Below are 17536 nucleotides of genomic sequence, written 5' to 3'. Positions count from 1 at the left end.
ACATGGTAGCAGCATACAACAGGAACTATAAAAATGTATGCATATAAATATACATGGGTACATACAGACATACATACATACAGGTTTTGAGAAGAATAGAACCCAAAGAAATGCTTTTACAGTGTTGGTGGGAGCGTACATTAGTTCAACCATTGCGGAAGACAGTGTGGCGATTGCTCAAAGATCTAGAACCAGAAATACCATTTGACCCAGCAATCCCATTACTGGGTATATACCCAAAGGATTATAAATCAGTCTACTATAAAGACACATGCACATGTATGTTTATTGTAGCACTGTTAACAATAGCAAAGACTTGGAACCAACCCAAATGCCCATCAATTATAGATTGGATAAAGAAAATGTGGCACATATACACCATGGAATACTACACAGCCATAAAAAAGGATGAGTTCATATCCTCTTCAGGGACATGGATGAAGCTGGAAACCATCATTCTCAGCAAACTAACACAGAAGCAGAAAACCAAACACTACATGTTCTCACTCACAACTGGGAGCTGAACAACGAGAACACATGGACACAGGGAGGGGAACATCACACATCGGGGCCTGTCGGGGGGTGAGGGGTTAGAGGACGGATAGCATTAGGAGAAATATTTAATGTAGATGACGAGTTGATGGGTGCAGCGAACCACCACGGCATGTGTATACCTATGTAACAAACCTGCCCGTTCTGCATATGTATCCCATAATTTAAGTATAATTTTTTTAAAAAAAGAGTAAGAAAATGCTGTAGAAAGGAAAGGGAAGCAAATAGATGCTCAAGAGAAAAGGAAGCCTGGAGGATGAAGAAAGCAGAAATCTGGGGAAAGAATAAACAAACAACCTGACTTCTGGGTTGGGAGAGGGGAGGAGAAATGAAGGACATTGCATGAGACGCCAAGTCAGGGCCAGGAAGAGTTTCATGAAGGAAATGTATTGCAATGACCTATGTGCCATACACTGCATTTTCAGGATACTGAATTGGTTGAGATCTTACCACTAAATAACAGAAAGGGAAAAAGTGAAAAACTTTACTGGCTATCTCTTCTGTGCTAGGTAATTTTGCATACAATATTCCCTTTCATCTTCACAATAGCACTATAAAGTAGGTAAGATTAATCTCATTTTCCAGTTGAGGAAAGAAGGTCAAAATGATGGAATGCTTTGCTTGGGATCATGCAACTATTCAGTGTGGACTCAAGGAAAGAAGGCATGCATCCAGCCCTGGGTCCTACATTCTTGCTACAGCCGCTCCTCCAGCTGCATGCCCTTGTAGGAATCATTTACTTTTCCAGACAGATCCCCATAATACATCTTCTGATCCACAGTGGAAATATCTCTTTATTTCTGAAGGCTTATTTTTTCACTTTATTTTTTATGCTCAAGCTGGACAGTCAATAAGGATTTAGTGAATAAGTGAAAAAAAAAGAACGCATGTACATAGGTATGTGTCCATTCTGCATCATTTAGTTCAAACTGTGTGATTTGACAGTAGCAGCCTGTAAACATAATATGCATACTACTCATTTAAAAATATACATCGCAATCCACGGAGCATGATCTCTTAAAGGCAGGGTCCCCTCACAGGGCACTATATGCTAATCAGCAAAGCAAAATCAGGACTTTGAACAAATTGAACGTGTGCATGAAAAACGTTTCTAATTTTTGTATTATTAAGATTTTATAAGATATGTAATGATTCTTTGGCATACTTTGTTACAATGCTCGTTATAAAATCTGCAAAAAAGGATTAAAATAAATCTCAGATGTCAACACAATCTCCTGGGCAATTCTTCACTAGACCAAATGATGCCATCCACGACTGCATTATCTATGAGGCTGAGAATGGCTAATGAGGCCCATCTATTGTGATAGAGCCTGTACTGCACTGAAAGACTTTTTCTCTCTTCTCCGCCACGGGCTGTACTTACCCACTCCTGCAGAGAGAGCCCAGCCTTTATAGTTGAAGGCAAAGGTGAAAATAGCCAGTGTTGTCTGGGCTGAAAGACTTCAAACTTCAAATAGTTCTTGGGTTGTAGGGAAAATCCTCATGGCCAATGTTTGTTCATGAGGGCAGGGATTCATATTTCCCAGGCACAGTGGAGAGTACCTGGCATGAAGCTGGGAGCTGAAAAAATGTATACACATAAATATGCATAGATACATACAGACATATATATATATATAAACACGTGTGCACATATATACTAATATCATCAAATCAACGCTAGAATTTTGTTGATATCACCAAAAACCCATCGTGTACCCACTAATCATCCCACTACCTGAGCATTTTTCAGAAACTTTGAATAGTATGATTTTTTTTAACACTATTCCCAGCTCCTGTATTCAATGGCTTGTTTACTTTGTTACTTTCAGCCTCCTACTCTGGTTTGAGATGTCTCAAAATAGCATTCCAGTTATTTGTGTTTTCATCTATAATTATTTTCTCAACAAGAGTTTTTAAAATTCCTACATAGTTTTTTTTAAAAAAAAACAGGACTTGAAAAATGATGCAAAATTCTGCAATGTATCCTTAGAAACAAGTAAAGATGCAAATATATCACTAGTAATATGGAGGCAGAGTGATTTGAACACAGCAGAAAGGACTATTAATTTCAGTCCTGCCACCTACCATCTGAGTGAATCGTGACAAGGTTTTTTTTGTTGTTTTATTTACTTGTTTGCCTTCCTGGTCTTCAGTTTCTCACAAGTATGTATAAGGAATTGGATCCTGTGCCCTCTAGCATTTTTTGAAACTCTGAATTTCTAGGATTCTAGGAAACTTATCCTAACCAAATTTGTGTTGGCATGACTGGCTTTAGAAAAGCATAGCCAGTAATTGGTGATGGGGCTGACTGCAAAGAACAAGGGCAGAATGAGCTAGACCCCACTTCATAACCCTTAATGAGTCTACCTGTATGATTAAGAGCAACCCTTAATGAGTACATCTGTATGATTAAGAGTAAAGGTGGGTAAACCTGACTTCTACCATATAATCGTTATGGAAACTACGAGTCACTTTATCTCTTCAATCATTCATAGAATGGAGAAACAAAACCTACCTTCACAAAATTTAAAGCATTACATAAAATATAAGTGTAAAGCATTTACAACCATACCCAGAACATTGCAGGGTCCAGTTGATAGCTTCTACTAATGTTCTTATCAGAAAACATTCAAATGATAGAGCAGACAAGAAATACACAGGATGGGAAAAGAGACTTACCAAAAGGAGATAATTGATCCAAGTTAAACAAAAAGCTATTTATTTCCTCTTTAAATTATTCTTGAAATTTGCTAAGACTTGTATCATTGTTCAGAAGATTTGAACCCCAGAAGTTGTTTCATGCCAACTCGGGTGGTAGATAAAGGGAGACCTTTCAAAAGAATAGATTTACAAATAACCACATTGGTCTTTATCGTCCATGTTGTTCTTCTCTCTAAAGTCATAGGAAGTATAATATTATTGATCAGACAAGACAAGAGCCTGACCTACCATAATCAAACGATAACCTTTTATTTATCCACCTGGAAAATGTCCATGGAAACTATAAAGGAGAGTGTTTTGGGTCAAAGAGTACATTGGTTTCACGTTGAGAAAACTACCCCATTCCAGTTTATTTCCTAAATAAAGAGCATGGTTGCTTTTGTACAGTCATGGTCTCAAAGGCAAATCTTTTGTTTCAGGGACTGAATGGGCTATTTCTCTACATGTCTGATTACATGCCGTGCATCTCAAAGCATATTGACAATTTCATTATACTGAGTGCAGTAATCCGTATCAACAGCTCATCCCTGTTTTGAATTATAAAATGAAGTGGCTTAAAAAGCCAGGTATAAGCAAACTTATCTGCTTCTAGTCCTTCAGGGACTGGACTAGGTCCAAAATTAAACAAGACACAGAGTAGCTTTTTAAATTTAAACACTTCCTAAAATTGTTTTTCACCAAAATAAGCCACCTAAAAGATTAAAAGCTCTTTTTTTCTTCAAAAAAAGAGAAAAAAAACACATAATTACATTCTAATTTAAAACTCTAATTGAGTGCCCTTGTATTTGTAAGATGTTCCACTTTCCTTTAGGGACAATATTCTTATTAGTCATACAAGCTGCCTAATCATTGAAGGGCAAGGCTTCTTCAAACCATCTACCTTTGTTGCAAAGCAAATGAGAAAGTGCAGTGCTGTCTTTTTTTCCTCAGTGCATCTCAATTATGTACTTATAAAAGCAACAATCAAATACTCAGGCTGAAAAATAATGATACCTTCTGGACTAGCATAGGTCTAAAGACAGCTGAGGTTAGTCCTGACTGTATTTTTAAGACAGTTCTCTTCCTGGTCTAAATTTAAAGATTTAAAGATTAGGAAAAGACAAACAAACAAAAACAAAACAAAAAACAAACAAAATACTCATGAATAAAGGACAAGGAAGCTTGGTTAGGGGAGCAGAAAAGCAAACGCTTGAACACTTTGGTTGGCTTTGGAATCCGGGAGACCCATGTTCAATCTCAGGTGAGTTACCTAAACTTCTGAACTTTGCTATCTATAAAACGGAGGTAGTACCAGCATCTCTCAAAAAGGGTTGGAGTAAGAATTACGGGAGAAAACATGTATAAGTGATTTTCACTGTTCAAAGTAAGCAATGGATGTTCAATATCATCAGCATAATTAAGAAATCATTTTGCAAGTGTGAAATATACAGCGTTTAATTTTCTCCTGCTCCCCCTTTCTCTCCATATACAAAGGTATACAGAGAAAAGGGGAAGAAAACTAGTATTTACATAGAGTGTTGGCCATGTTCCAGGTACTTTACATAGATCATCTCAACTAGTCATCATGACATCTGCCTGGGGTATATTCCTTTTAAAGATGAGGAAACTGAGGCTAAGACAAAGACAGAGACAGAAGACAGTAGGACAGAGAGAGAGAGCCTGAAACCCAAGTCTCCAGTGCCCATCCCATACTTATTCTACTACAAACGTTCACATGCACACTTATTAACACACATGCACACCTATTCCTGAGACAATTTGGGAATTTGTTTAAGTGGTACTCATAGGCTTACACAACCTGAGTACAGTAGCTTTTTTATTAATATTTAATCCTCAAAACAGTCTCATAAAGTATTATTATTATCTCTGTTTCATGAATTACACAATAGAAGCTCAGCACATACATGATATGAAAAGGCAAAAGCTATTAAGTTCTGGATTTAGGATTAGAACTGAGGTCTGTTTGACACCAAAGTCCAGGTAATTTCTCCTATATAAGGACAACTTCTGATGAGAAGCAAGGGTTGTTTGAAGAGAAACCCTTCATTAAAATACATAGGAAAAATTTACTTTTTACTCTCTTAAGATAAAAGACTTCACTTTCTTTTGGGAAACTGGTTGTCTTATGGTGAAATTTTTCTTGCAGAATAAAAGTGATGAAACTGGCTCTCTTTGAATTGGGTGAAAAGAATGAGTACCTTGGACATGAGCATCCTGCTGGCTAATTTCTTGTGTATTACGGCATTCAACAAAGAGGAGAAAGGTCCTATTTGATTTTAGCAAAATGTGGGATCCATGCAGCTCATTTGTAAGCTTCCTTCCTGTAGTAGCTCCCATTCACACAGCGAGGTCACAGCGTTGGTGATCCGAATGCTCACACCTGCAAGGTGAACTTTAATATATCACATATTTCAACTGTGAGATTTCAAATGAAGCCTGTTGTTGGCTCTGTGTTTCCAGGCAGCTCATAGATCCCTGTCTAAAAGCACTGGGTATAGCAATGATCTCATGATGTTATCTCAATAAATTTCTGTGGAGCCAAAGAGAAAAGCCAGTCTTTGGTTGATAGCATAACAGAGTGGACAATATTGCCTAGAGAAGGCTACCATTTGGAAGACCTTCAAGCAACCATAGCGTGGATTGCCTGAAACAAGTACAATCATGAATATCAATTGTCATTAGTTCTTGAACTGGCATCTTGGTAACCAAGTAGCTTAGACCAAAACCATTTTACAGAGATTTCCACAACCCATAAGATCCCTAAAACAAGATTTTGAGAGCAGAAATTAAGATGCAATAGTAAATTAGTTATTGCATATTAGCATAAACAGGTTTAAATTTTTATCTTTTGTATCAGGATAAACTATCAATTAGGAGGTACAACAAGAAAAAAAAAGCCAAGATGAGCTAAATACCCAAACATGAATTGGCTTTAAAAAATTCTAGCTTCAATATACAACTCTTACTACTTTGAAATGTAAAGGTTTTGACACTAAAAATCATCATTTTGATTTTTAAAATGTTGTGCCAAAAGGTCTTCATTAAAAAGCATTATCTTGATTCAAAATATAAAGGTTTTCACAGGAAACAAAGTTAATTATACACAGTATGCTGAAAGTATGTCTTAACTATGAGTCAGTTGTTTAAACGAAAGAAATACAAGTCTGAAAATTATCACTTTTCCAATTCAAATTCCCACTGGAATTTCTAGCAGTTCTGGATCCCATATCCCAAAACACCACCAAAACTGTTTAAACATATGTACATACATACACCACATCTAGGTATACTGAAAGAGCACAAATGTCCTTAAATATGTAAGTAAGAAACACAGTCCTACAGAAAAATACACACACACACATACACACAAACACATGCTTCTGAAGTGCCACCATTCATTCTAAAAGGCTATAGGGTCGGCTTGACAGTCTTTGGCTTGGTTTAGATATGCAGTAGGTCACTGCCCTGGTTCTGGTGCTCATGACCCATTGCCTAGGTTGCAGCAACAGTTAGTCCACCAACCTACTGCGGGAGATAACTTCCTAAGATGCAAGTTGTGAATGACAGTCATCTCAAAATCTTTCCATGGGTGTCCTTTGTTGGCACAGCTATGTCCCATTTCTATTTTATGACATTTATGGACCCTGAAGAGACTAACAATAGTTTAGCTCTATATTCCTCAAATTATGCATTGCCTAGAAAATCCAAGCAGTACATCTTTTTCAAATTTTTTCAAATTTTTAATTTTTGTGGGTACATATGAGGTGCATATAATTGTGGGGTATATGAGATGTTTTGATACAGACATGCAATGTGAAATAGTCACATCATAGGAAATGGGATATATATTCCCTCAAGCATTTATTCTTTGTGTTACAAACATTCCAATTATACTCTTTTAGTTATTTAAAATGTAAGATTAAGTTATTATTGACTATAGTCAACCTGTTATGCTATCAATAGTAGTTATTACTTATTCTTTCGACCTATTTTTTGTACACATTAACCATCCCAGGCAATACATCCTGATGAACAGTTGTGCTAAATCAAAACCAGAGACACCACCACAGTCTCCATTGCTGCCCTGGAGATATGGATTGTGATTAGGTTGTTGAATGAAGGAGCCAGAGCTTACAATCTGTGGCTGAAAGTATTCCAGCTGTATTTCATTAATTTGCAAGAATCATCTATGGAGCTATTAAAAATATTGATTCCCAAGTTTTGACTCTTCTCCCAAAGGTTCTGATTTGTTAAGTCTTGGAAAGCAGCCAGGAATCTGCATTTTAAAAAGTCCCCGGTCCTTCTGATGCAACCAAGAAGCAATTTCACATTTGGAGCCATACATAATTTATTTTCCTCATTTTATAGGTATAAAAACTGTGAGCCAGAGTAGTAAAGTGACTTGCCAATGATTAGTCAGAAAGTTGCTGCAAACCAGAACTGGAACCCAGGTCTCCCAGCTCCCAGTCTTCCCTTTCTACTGGGCTGCCTCCCACTAGAGCAATAGGAGTGTCATGTAGCAATCTCTGTGCTGCTTCCTATAGCTCTTCACTAGTTTTATTCTACAGATACTCCTTCATTGCAAATTCATTTTTTTAAGAGACAAAATTTCACAGTCAAACCTCTCACAGGTCAGTGCAAGAAACTTGTTTCACCAAAGGCATTTTTCTGGCTCATCTAATTCTTGATGATGAATTGTGATTTGCCTCATTTATTCTGTCTGTACATTGGGAATTGCACCAGCTCTCACTGAATTGTCTGTTAGTGTTATTAAAAGCATGGATAAAGACAATAAATTCTGTGTCACCACTCAAACTACTCTGTGAGAGATTTCCTACAAATAACAATATGAGTATGCATTCCTGCTACAGCATTAGCATCAAAGACAAAATGGACAAATCAGATTGTCAGTTCATGATTTAGCATCCTCATGAGAAAAGCTTGTGCATGCCAGACAAGTACCCCATAAACTGACATTTATGTTTTGGGCCAGTTGAGATACATTTACCTTTACCTTAAACTGAAATGTATACTTGGAAATTAATTTAATCCACTGGTATGAAAGTCTTTCAGTGGCTAGCCTTCTTGGGGAAAAAAAAGCTTGACATCTTTGATAAATTCAATAATTCATTCTGGATGAAACTAGTTTTATGTGCTCAAACTGAAACTTCTTAAATATTCCTCTGCTTGACTTAACTAATTTTATGTAGCTTCATTTACTTCCATGAAATAGTTTAAGTACCAGGGGAACTGGATTCATGGTCTGTTTCACAATAAGAAAATTTGCTTAGTTGGAGAAAAAGTCTTTAAAAACATTTCCAGTACCAGATTATTAAATTATTGCTTTTCCAACAAATGGGTGAACTTATTCAAGTAAGACTTAATTATTCATTCAACCATTTAAAAACATATATATTGAGTGCTTATTATGGGGTAGAAACTGTTGGGCACTGAGACGTAACAACGAACAAAAACAGATTTTTCTTACTCAATAGACATACAAGGGCTTCCAAGGGACATAAACATTAATCACATAATTACACAAAAGAGAAGTTTGTTACAGGCAGAGAGTATAGGATGAGGTGGAGGTAAGTGAAGTCAGAGAGAGCTTCCAAAAGGGACCAACAACTCAGCTGAGATTGGAGGGGTAAGCAGTTTCTAACTAAGGCAAGGAGGGAAAGAATGTGTACATGTGACAGTAGAAACATGATGACCAAGGACATCCAGCCTAGTTCTAAAGAAATATCAGAGCAACTCTGCTGATGGATGTTTCCAAGCCAGCCTTGAGGCTTGCACCAACTATCCAGGTCCTCGATCATGCAGCAGTTGGGGTTTACTGGACAAAGTACTCGAGGAGGAGGAGCAAAAGACCTGGAAAAGGTGTTTTAATCTCCACGGTTCTAAGTCATCACACTTGCAAAGGGAGGTTAATAAGGTATACTGCCTGAGGTCATAGGAAGATTAAATGAGATCAAGTGTGTGCAGAGTTCTATAAACTGAGAAGTACTATACAAAAGTGAGGCATTATAAAAGATTATAATGACTAACACCTTCAGTATATAAACTACTTTCTGTTAAAAACAAAATTGGTTATTATTAAGGAGACATTGATCTGTTGTACAGACAGGCATAGTATTTTTTCATGATGCCATACCAAGCAGGACAGAGGCCAGGTCCTACCAGCTTGCTGTGTCTTGCATGACCAGGCATTCTCTGTTTTAAGGCCTTCAAGGGGATGTGCCTTACCTAAAACCCTGGCCCCCACACCAAGCGGCTGTGTAACATCAGCCCAGCCCTAATAGTCTACCATCTGAAGATCAGAGGTTAGCCTGAAGATCAGCCTAATGCTGCAGAGGTAACCACAGAAATGTTCTGAAGTTTCTCATCCATAAGTCTTTGGACTAACTGCAAAATTTTATTATTGTTGTCCTCACTCAGAGTCTCTCCATTATAGGATCTTCCCCAGGCCATGGTAGTGCCCAAGGGAAATTATACTGTGGAAGAATGTGTTAACAAAGTTATAGTGTGGTTACAAAATCAGTATCAAGGAAATTCTTGACTAATTAATGTAACTAAGGATGGAAAATTTCAAGAAGTGTAGTAGATGGCAGGTAAGAGAAAGGAAAACTTGATATATCCAAAGAACAAGTGGCTTGAAGATTTTTAGAAGGGGACACTCACCCTGATCAGGAAATCAAAAAAGGTAAATTAGCAAATTATGGCTGATAGTTATATTAGCTCAATCTAAATAAGGTGGATGGATCATTTGGTGAAAGCGGATACTCAAAGAGACACAGAGAAATTCTTCTTTTCAGAAAGAATGCATTTCTGCCCTTGTTTATTTTCTCTAGGGGCCACATTATTGCCCTCGGGAAGTAGGTTTTTTAGGAATCAGAGTGGCAAAGTTTAACTCTTAGAGAAATTCCAGCCACAAGAGAAGAAGTCATGTACCCCCATCCCCATCCCCTTGTTTTGCTTGACACCATGCCTCTGGGAGAGCCCAGTGTGGATTAGAGTTAGGGCAGCACTTTTAGTGCTGGATATTCAACTCCCCCTCCCAGAAGAGTTTCCTCTGTTTTAAGGACACAGCCAGCACCACTCCACAGTGGCCCAGGAGGAGTCAGAATAACAGACTGATCCATGGCCATGATTAAAGCATCCAAGAAATTAGGTGGGTGTCTCTGCATGTTCTGAATGGATGGAAGAAAAAAGCTTAGGGTTACCTTTCCTTGGCACAAACTTAAGTTACGTAGTCATGCACAGTTGCATTCCAGCATAATTTTAGATCAATGGTGATTCCAAGGCAGACTCAATTTTGCCTTTCAGTCATGGGTTGAAGACAACCCAGGTTCTTATTAATGCAATTTTCCCACCATAAATGGCCTACTACAAGTGAGTATGTGTTCATGTGTTGTGTGTGTGTGTATTTGTGTGTATGTGTAAACCTCACCCTCAGTGTCACTGTCTTTGTTGGAGAGCCACCATTTCTGATTGCATTTTATTATTCAGGTATCTGTAATCTGGTTTTTCATTACAGCCTAAGTTAAAGTCTCCCAGCTATTCTTCATCAAATTCTGTAACTTCTTAGTTATAGCACCAATATAATGAAGCTAGAACTTTGCTCCGCATGGAGAAATTTTGACTACTCCAAAGTGGAGGGAAGTTTTTCGTTCCTGTGACCAAAGAAGCTTTGAGTGGTACTTCCTGACATGGTATCTTTTAGGAGCATCCTATTACCTTTCCTTTATTCTCTTCTGTTCACTTCTTGTGTTTACTTTGGGGAATCATCCTGCAACTCTTCAAGTTACTCAGGCTGGAAAGCCTGATGTATTCTTCATTTCTGCTTTTTTTTTATTAGCCCTTATTTCCAATGAGTTTGTGATTTCTATCAATTATATATTCCAAGTGACTCTCCTATCTATCCCTTTCTTCCAGTTACTATGTCCAATGCCTTAGTTTGGGCTCTATTAATCTCTTTCTGAACTCAGGCCTTTTACCAGGCTCCCTGCTTCTGATCTTTCACCTTGCCAATCCATCCTTTACACTTTCCCCAGATTTATCTTTGTAAAGCAGAGTTTTGATCATGTTGCTATTGTAAAAACTATTTGACAAGTCTGAATGTCCACACACATGGCATAAAGACAAAAATCCTTCAAGGCTTTCATTAATCTGACCCCTTCAACTTTGAAATACATCTCCTCTTCCATACAGCTTAGAGAACAACCAGAGAAAGTTATTTGCCATTATCCATGTATTCTCACTTTTTTCCCCACACTTTTGGTTTTTTCTCACTGTTCCTTTGGCCCAGAATATTACTGCAAGCCCATCACAACTCCCTATTAATACTATAGAAAATAGATGCTCATGCTTCAAATTCCAACCCAAATGACAACAGCGATGTGGAACTTTCCCTAATAGTCTCATTTCTAATTAATTGCTTCTTCCTTTGATCCCCACAGCATTTTCCCTGTACATCTATTTTACACTTATTTAATTATACTTAATTGTTTAAACAGGTTCTCAATTATATTAAAAGCTTTGTGATGGCCCAGGGTATCTTCTACTTAGTTTTGTATTCTCTAAGAAGCATCTACAGCACAGCGAATACTCAATTAGTGCTGAAGAATTAGAGAATGAGGAGGAAAAGTTGAATAATTGGTAAATAATAAAAACAATCAGAAAATTCAAGAGTTTCCTAAAGGCGTTGAAATTCCTAATTTTAAAAGCTTTTAGAAAATTAGAAATTAAATAATGTTTTCACATCTTACAAGGCTCTAAATCAGGCAGCTAACAAAATCGTTAATTTAAAGACTTATTAGAACTTGGCTGCGTGCAGTGGCTCACACCTGTAATCCCAGCACTTTGGGAGGCGGAGGCAGAGGTCAGGAGTTCCAGATCAGCCTAGCCAACATGGTAAAACCTTGTCTCTATTAAAAATACAAAAATTAGCCAGGCGTGGTGATGAGCACCTGTAGTCCCAGCTACTCCAGAGGCTGAGGCACAAGAATTGCTTGAACTCTGGAGGTGAAGATTGCAGTGAGCTAAGATCGCATCGCTGTACTCCAGCCTGGGTGACAGAGCAAGACTCTGTTTCAAAAAACACAAACAAACAAACAAAATTAGAACTTAAAATGATAATCCAGGAAAAAAAGGCATTCCACCTCTCCAGTATCTCAGAAAGATTTGAGACTCAGAAACACTAGGTACAAGGTATAGAAGAAAAAGAAGGAACAAGACATGAGCCTGACAGCAAAAGGGAGTCGTTTAAAGTCTGTATAGTTAATTCTGCACACACCCTGTGTGCAACACTCCTGAAGACCTGGCTAATGCTTTCAAACAAAGGAGTCAACAAGATTTAAAAGCTGGAGAAGTTGAAAGTCCCCAATTTCTGACATTTGAGGCAGCATCACAAAAATTTCCCACCCCCATCACTCTTCAGTAAAGTCCATCAGACTAAAAGCTCTGTCCGTGTACGAAGAGTTACCAAATGGCTTTTTTGGTCACATTGCTAAAAATAGACAACTAAGGGTGACCTGAAAATGAGAAAAATACAAAGTATGAAAGAGGCCAGGATAAACAAAGCAAAAACTGTCCCTAAATAAAACAAAGGGAATTTAGTGGAGAAAATTAACATGCAAAAATAGGGTTCCCCTTATTCTCAGGAAGAAGACCAAGATGTCTTCCTTTATTAATATTATTAAGATGTGTTTTTGAGGATACAGCCAAAACAATAAGCAATGCATTTATTGATTTACATCCCCACCAACAGTGTACAAGAGTATAAGCACTCTCTTTTCTCCACATCCTCGCCAACCCTTGCTTTTTCATCTTTTAGATAGTAGCTATTTTAACAGGTATGAGGTTATTTTTATTGTGATTTTAATTTGCCTTTCCATGATGATTAGAGATATTGATCCTTTTTAATATTTCTGCTGGTCATTTGTATGCTTTTTTTTCCCAGAAATGTCTATTTGAGTCCTTTGCCCATTTTATAATAGGGTTATTTGGGTTCTTGTTGTTGAGTAGTTTGAGTTCCCAATATGTTATTTATATTAGCCTCTTACCCAATGTATGGTTTGCAAATATTTTCTCCTAATCTGTGGGTTGTCTCTTCATTTCTTTTTTTTTTTTGGCCATGCCGAAGATTTTTACTTTCAGGTAATTCCATTTGTCAAGGCATTTATTGAAATAATGGGTAAAAATTAAACTTATTTCTAGATTATATTATTTATAACTATAAGAAAAAATAGTTAAGAAAAGGAAATTTTAAAACTAGTATGAGAGTATTAAGTGTTGCTACGGTTTGAATGTTCCCTCCAAAATTTTTGTTGAAACTTAATTCCAATTGTAATGTTATTAAGAAGTGGGGACTTTCAGAAGTAATTAGGTCAGTGGATTAATGCCATTATTGTAGAAGTGGGTTAGTTATCCTGGGAGTGGGCTCATAAAAGCATGAGTTTAGCCAAATTTCCTCTCTATTTCTCGTTCTTACTTGCACTTCTGCCATGTTATCACACAGCACGAAGACCCTCACCAGATGCTGGCACCATGCTCTTGGACTTCTCAGCCCCCAGAAGTGTAGAAATAAGGCTTTGCTCTTTATAAATTACCTAGTCTGTGGTATTCTGTTACAGTAGCATAAAATGGACTAAGACAGGTGCCTAGATGCATAATAAATATACACAGAACAACAGTATTCATTAAGACTTTCCCATGTGCCAAGAACTTTTCTACAAGTTTTATATGCATTACTTAGGCCAGAATGTTATACTTTAAAAACATAATGTGAGAAAGGCATCATAATTTATAATAGCAAGCAAAAACATGAACTATTATGGAATAAACTTTGAAAATATGCACAAGATTTGAAGAAATTTGAAAAATCTTATTGCAATGGGTACCTTTATGGGTCAACTTAGGTAATAGATATATGTCTTATTTATTATGTTTCTCTGGTGAGCCCTGACTAGCAAATCGTACTAGGACACTTTAATAAATGAAGATATATACTTATATATACCTGAATGGAAAGATGAAATTTTACAAAGCTATCACTATTTCCAATACAATGGGTATAACTTAATTGTTAGTGATACCTTGATGTGGTTGTTCTGAGGACAAAATTATTATAAATCCATATTTAAAAATCAGTAGGTAAGAATATCAAGGATTATTTTTTAAAAGATGAATATTTATCATGATTACCTTACCAGATATAAAAACTGACTATAAAACTACTGTAATGGAAAACATGTTGTTTTGGTGCAAAATTTGAATGATGAAAAAATGCAGAAGAATGAACTTTTTACATGGACAAAAATATCATGTATCTTGTTTACATAGAGACTTTCAGGTCTTTATTTCACTTTAATAATGAATGAACAGATAAGCATGTAAACCAAGGCTGGCATCCACCAGATGTTAACTTATGGGGAAGAAATGAAGGGATTGATTACTCAACAAAGTAGATCAAGGGTGGTTTTTTACTCTTTTCATTTTGCAGAGCCATTGTTTTGGTTTTTTAAATCAAGTTAGATGTACATTTCAGAATTAATATCAAAAACATTCGGTGGGCTGGAAACACTTCACCAGCACTCCTGGTAAACTCAGGTGGTCCAATAAATATAGAAAAGGGCATCAAAGATTTCTACTGCCCCGTTCCAGAGAAAAAGAATCAATATACTCAACAAATTCACACAAATACCTCTTATGAACCTTTATGGAAATCATTACTAGTCTATAAGACAAACAAAAACACAAACATGCACAGAAAAAGAAATAATTGAACTCTGGCCAAAAAATGGAGTTCAGGTAAATCTATTCAAGTTCACAGACAATAGTAAGTAACGGGAGAGGAGAGGAGAGGAGAAAATGAAAGAGATTGCTGGAGGGATGCAGCCAGTGGTGGGTGCACTGAGAGAGTCCCCTTCATCAGTGAGAAAGGAGCCTGGGATGAGGGGCAGAAGTAATGCCGGGACCTGATACCTTGCAAGGAAGATTTCTCAGGTCTAGGTTTAACTACTTTTTTTTTTTTTTTTGAGATGGAGTTTCACTCTTGTTGCCCAGGCTGGAGTGCAATGGTATGATCTCGGCTCACTGCAACCTCCGCCTCCCAGGTACAAGCAATTCTCCTGTCTCAGCATCCCAAGTAGCTCAGATTATAGGCATGCGTCACCACGCCTGGCAATTTTTTTTTTTAATTTAGTAGATATGGGGTTTCACCATGTTAGTCAGGCTGGTCACGAACTCCTGACCTCAGGTGATCCACCTACCTCAGCCTCCCAAAGTGCTGGGATTACAGGCATTCGCCACCGTGCCCGGCTTCAACTCCTCTTAAACTGACCTATGGATGAGGGGCTGTGGATTCAGTTGCCTCACTACAGACACAAACAAATTGACCGCAGGGCTCCTAACCTACCTCTGACCCTCACCAAAATGAAGACGTGAAGCAGGGCAAGATGAGGGAAGCCATTTTGCTAGCAGCAAGAGAGAATCTTGCTCTCTTGCAAGATATGGAACCCAGACTCCAGTGGGACAGGTGAGCAGCTCCCAGTGGTCACCATGCAGAGATAAGCTACCCCAAGAGGTGTCTTGGTTTATGGGCCTCCTGGGTGTTGCTGCTGTTGTTTGGGTGGCACTGGAGGGGTGGGGCCATGTTGGCACCTTGTCTGAGGTGAGTCAGCATTGCCACAAATAGGGAGAAGGCAATAGCAGGAGTCTGTGTGGTTCTAAGGAAAAAGCCCAGGCATTTCTCTTCTGTATCTCACAGAGAAGCAAGAGAAAGAGAGAGGCCCAAGACCTAACATTGGAAAGTCAGGACTACCCATCCAGTTCAGTTAGTGACAACATTAGGCTAACTCCTTCATTAGACTCCAGAAATCTTTAGGGTCCAGAGGACCCTTGACTTATAACAAAGAAAAGCTAATGAGTCAGGAGATGAAGGATGAGATAAAGTAGGCAGCTCTGACGTTTTCCATAAACAGACGTGTAAGGGAAGAATGGGAGTGATTAATCACCTTACGGTTTTTTCTGTTTGTTTTTCCACTCCTGGCATTCAAAACTTTATTTACTCACACATATCATTCACTTGAATCAGGTTAGTGCGTTCATGCACTCAGTTCTCAGGTAAACCTCATGTAAACTGTTACCAACCTGAGAGTTGCAGCTCTAGACAGCTTGGCAGGTTCGTCTCTTCCAGAGCCTAGGAATTAGAAAAAGAGTCATGCAAAGCCTTTGGCAAACCCAGTACTCATGTAGGGGCTGGTGTTGCAAGGCTGAAGTCCAAGATGGTCTTGACTCCTGAAAAGGTATTCTCTCAATTTCATCCAAACAGTTTCTCATAATCCTTTCTACATCAGCTTCTATACAAGCACAAAGAAAAATCTGAAATTTAGGGGAGGTTTTTCCCAGTTTTAAAATCATTTTCTTTTCCCAGTAACAGTGGAAAACAGACCATCTTGAATAAATACTCATTCTAATCTACCTGTTGTTTTGTTTGACTTTTAGGATTTATCCACCATTTGTTTTTAAATCAAATCCAAAACTGACAACTAGCAAACTACTTTACTTCAGTAAGTTGTTATTTTATAATAGAACTTAATGAGCATTTCTGAAACATATCAAGAATTACTCACCATTTTCTTCTATTGTTTATTAGGGGAATATGCTGTTTTCAAGTTCTGTTGACAACTCATGTCCATTTAGTTTAACATTACATGTGCTGAAATGTTGTAAAATTGTTCTTTTGTTTTCCTATGATTTTTTTTTTTTTGCCTTGGGTAATGTAAGATAGTTTTCAACTCTATAGCTGTAAGGGTATTTTTATACATGCTCAAAAAGATGGATCACTCTACAGCTAACCAGAATGGTTTGCAAATAGTCTCTTAAGTAATCAGTCTGGATTGTGTGATCGATCAGTAGGGACAGAAAGAGCTTTATCAAGATAACTGGCTGTGGCTGACCAGCCACTCTGTGCAGCTGTTCAGAGACATGTTTATTAAGCCCGTATCAGTGAACTCAGAATATAAGGGCTGGAAAAATCCTTGGATACTCTCTACTCTTCATTTTACAGAATACCAACCCAAGATCTAGAAAGGGAAAGCAATGTTTTCAGAACCCACAGTGAAGTTAGAGAAAGAGTCAGAACAAAATATCTGTCACTGGGAGAAGATATTTATGGCACATATAACTGACAAAGGATTTTTATCTATCATATATTAAGAACTCTTGGAAATCAATAAGAAAAAAACAAGCTAATTAA

General features: G+C 37.6%; 1 long non-coding RNA gene across 1 annotated transcript in view; it reads right to left on the bottom strand.

Annotated features, from left to right (window-relative positions):
- Positions 1–17536, bottom strand: part of LOC109025927 (uncharacterized) — a 234895-nt gene that overhangs the window by 167382 nt on the left and 49977 nt on the right. Inside the window, exons 2-4 of the long non-coding RNA XR_008677808.1 lie at positions 5475–5656; positions 3235–3385; positions 1937–2133 (exon numbers count right to left, since the gene is read on the bottom strand). This is a non-coding gene — a long non-coding RNA (uncharacterized lncRNA). The remainder of the gene's footprint in view (positions 1–1936; positions 2134–3234; positions 3386–5474; positions 5657–17536) is intronic.

This window comes from Gorilla gorilla, chromosome 11 (genome assembly GCF_029281585.2).
Source record: "Gorilla gorilla gorilla isolate KB3781 chromosome 11, NHGRI_mGorGor1-v2.1_pri, whole genome shotgun sequence".
Lineage (NCBI taxonomy): Eukaryota > Metazoa > Chordata > Mammalia > Primates > Hominidae > Gorilla > Gorilla gorilla.
The sequence above is the reverse complement of the archived record's forward strand: the minus strand, read 5'-3'. Positions and strand labels throughout refer to the sequence as shown.